Source organism: Dioscorea cayenensis, chromosome 2 (assembly GCF_009730915.1).
Source record: "Dioscorea cayenensis subsp. rotundata cultivar TDr96_F1 chromosome 2, TDr96_F1_v2_PseudoChromosome.rev07_lg8_w22 25.fasta, whole genome shotgun sequence".
Classification (NCBI taxonomy): Eukaryota; Viridiplantae; Streptophyta; class Magnoliopsida; order Dioscoreales; family Dioscoreaceae; genus Dioscorea; species Dioscorea cayenensis.
Genome location: NC_052472.1, coordinates 13,986,998 through 13,990,394, shown reverse-complemented (window position 1 = coordinate 13,990,394; position 3,397 = coordinate 13,986,998). Strand labels below are relative to the sequence as shown.

At 45.6% G+C, this 3,397-nt stretch overlaps 1 non-coding gene across 1 annotated transcript; it reads right to left on the bottom strand.

Annotated features, from left to right (window-relative positions):
- Nucleotides 1–335: 335 nt before the first annotated feature.
- LOC120281702 lies at nt 336–441 on the bottom strand. Its single transcript, XR_005542765.1, has one exon. It is a non-coding gene; the product is annotated as a small nucleolar RNA R71 (small nucleolar RNA).
- Between the last annotated feature and the right edge of the window lie 2,956 nt (nt 442–3,397).

Genomic DNA, 3,397 nt, shown 5'->3' with positions numbered 1-3,397 from the left:
TATTGGGGACACAATTGAGTATCGTGCATCCCTTGATTACAGCTCATAACTTTGAGCTAAAGCCAGCATTCATCCACATGTTGCAGCAATCCATACAGTTCAATGGTTTGGGCGATGAGGATCCAAACAGTCATATAGAGAACTTTCTCGAGGTGTGTGATATGCTTAAGATAAATGGGCTGATGGATGGTGCCATCAAGTTGAGAGCCTTACCATTTTCCTTAAAGGGGAGGGAGAAGCAATGGCTACACTCATTACCTAGAACATCGATTACCACATGGTAGCAGATGGTAGAAGCTTTTTTGGCCCGTTATTTCCCTCTAGGAAAATCTGCAAAGCTTAGGAATGAGATCTCGTTCTTTGTACAACCGGAATTGGAGTCTCTATTTGAGACGTAGGAAGGTCCAAGGAGCTCTTGAGAAAGTGCCCGCAACACGGATTCCCGAAGTGGATGATTGTTTAGACCTTTTAGAACGGGTTGAATCCGAGTACAAGGCAACTCTTGGATGTGGCAGCAGGAGGTACCTTAGGTAGCAAGACCCCCGGTGAGGCCCGACAACTAATTGAAGAAATGGGGTTAAATAACTACCAATGAAATGCTAGGAAGGAGAAAAAGGTTGCCGGGCTCCATGAGATAGATGCAGTAACTTCATTGGCGGCTCAAGTAGAATCATTAAGTAAGAAGTTAGATCTTCTAACTTCAAATAGAGTGACGGCCGTGACTACTTGCACTGGGTGTAGTGAAGGACATGCTCCCTTCAATTGCCCGATCTCTATTGGTGATGCATCTTCGGCTGAGAATGTCGATTTTGTGGGTAATGCAATGAGGAACCAAGGGAATCCATATAGCAACACCTACAATCCGGGTTGGAAGAATCATCCCAATTTTTCATGGAGCAACCAAGGTCAACAAAAGGCCATGGGGCCACCGGGTTTCCAACAACAAACTGCCCCAAACATGAAAAACTGAGTTTCAGATTTGGAGACCCGAATCACCGATTTGGAGAAGGCCTTGACTAGGTTTGTGCAATCATTAGATACAAGCTTTCAATCAGTGGAGGCTACACTTCGCAACCACACCGCCTCTTTGCACTATCTTGAAAATCAAGTTCTGCGGATTGCGAAGTCTCTATCCGAAAGGCCACAAGGAAGCTTGCCGAGTAATACCGAGACCAATCCTAGAGAGCATGTGAAGGCGATCACTTTGAGAAGTGGTCGTGAGGTTGAAGGTAGGCTTCCGAGTGAGAGGCCCAATGAACATGCACCCGAGGTTATAGAGGTTGAGGAGGGAGCTAGCAAAGATAAGGAGGTGGCACCCCCATCTTTCAAGCCAAGAATCCCTTATCCATCTAGATTGAAGAATGACCAAGGGGATGAATAGTACAAGAAGTTTCTGAGTTTGTTCAAGGAACTCCACATCAAAAGACTTATTCCTTTCAAGCCAAGAATCCCTTATTTCTTTTGTTGAGGCATTGGCCTAAATGCCTAAGTATGGAAAATTCTTGAACGACTTGTTGACTAACAAGCGGAAGTTGGAGGAGAGTGCTTTCAGTGATCTTAGATACGTCTTGCTCGGCGGTGTTGCAAAAGAACATGCCGAACAAGAAGAAAGATCCGGGAAGCTTCATCATTCCATTTAATATTGGCAATTTAGGTGAAGAAATGGCATTGGTGGACTCAGTGGCCAGTATCAACTTCATGCCATACACCTTCTTTCAAAAGCTAGGCTTGGGCGAGCCTAGACCCACTCGGATGACTTTGCAATTGGCGGATTGAACAGTGAGACATCCGAGGGATATCATCAAAGATGTGCTTGTCAAGGTGGACAAGTATATTTTTCCTGTAGATTTTGTGGTGCTAGACGCCGATGAGGATGCAGATGTACCTTTGATACTTGGGAGACCGTTCTTACAAACTTCCAAGGAATTGATTAACATGGATGGCGGAGCTAACATTGAGAGTTGGAGATGACAAGCTCACATACCGCCTTGCTGAAGCCAAGCAACATTCTCTTGATTTCGATAATACTTTCTATTTTTTAAGACACTACTGATGAGATTGTTGATGAATACATGCAGAAAATGTTCAATCCGGACCTGTACAAGGGTTTGTTCGACCAAGACGTGGAAAATGAAGAAAGTTATAATGCTTGGTTCAACTGAAGAAGTGCCATCTACTGTAGGGATCTTGAAGAAGATGCTCTGAAAGATGAAGAGGCGAGGAGATGCCACCGAAAAATGCTCCAAGGCTGTTGGAGACGCGCATGAACCGAACAAATTGGATGCACCATTGCTAGGTGGTCTCAAGCCCGATAACTCGTCCTCTACCTTCAAGAGACTTTGTTCATCATGCTTTCAAGCTATGGGTAAGAGGGCAACCATCATCTATGAACCCCTCGTGAGGTAAGACAAGGTGCGTCAAGCTTAGTGACATTAAACAAGCGCTTCTTTGGAGGCAACCCTAAATATTTACTGTTTTCTTACTTAATAGTTTAGTATTTGTATGAATACAGTGTTGAGTATTGGTGCCTTGATTTTTAGATGCTTTTGCTGTGTTTTATTATGGGTTTATAATGTCATCGTGTGTTTTCATGTGGATTTTGCAAAGTTTTGGTTGTTTTAGCTATCTCTCATGTTTTTTGCTGGTATAATTTGCATAATAGGGCAGGCTCTGAGTGTGTAAACATGTTCAAAAATTTTTTGTAGAGCCTACAGAGTTTTTAAGGCATCCAGGGAAAACGCACGGGCGTGTGGAATTTCCACATACCCGTGGATCTGTATTGCGAGCTCATCCAGAGAAGGCACAGAAGCGTGGACTCGCACCTGTGAGCGACCTCGTGACTTTCGCACGCCCGTGGGTAATTTCAACACAGGCGTGCTTTTTCCTGCAGAGACTTTGGCAACTTATCCCGAGAGCACACGGGGCATGGACTCAGCCCTGTGGGTGAACTTGTGAAAATGCACGGGCGTGGGTAATTTTTGCACGCCCGTATGAAACTCCATGAAGAGCTCTCTCCATCCCGAGAAGGCACAATGGCGTGCGCTTGCCCCTGTGAGTTGGGCCTGTGAATGTCCACGCCTGTGCTGAATTTTTGAACGAGTGTGCGGAATACTTAGCGATTTTTCTCGCTTGGACAGAGAAGCCAAAGGGGTGTGCGGCTGCCCCTATGGGTCGGGCGCATGGGCATGGCTATTTTTCGCATGCCGGTGTGGTTGCATTCAGAGAGATTGAGTGTTATACCAAGAGTGCACAGGGGCTTGCGTCTCTCCTGTGGCTCTCCCCTGTGGAGGCGCACAGGCATGGGTAATTTCCGCACGCCCGTGCGGATGTACAGAACGCCAAGAGGCGTGAGTTCCTTTTAAAGGATAATTGTTCCTCTTCATCCTAACATTCTTCA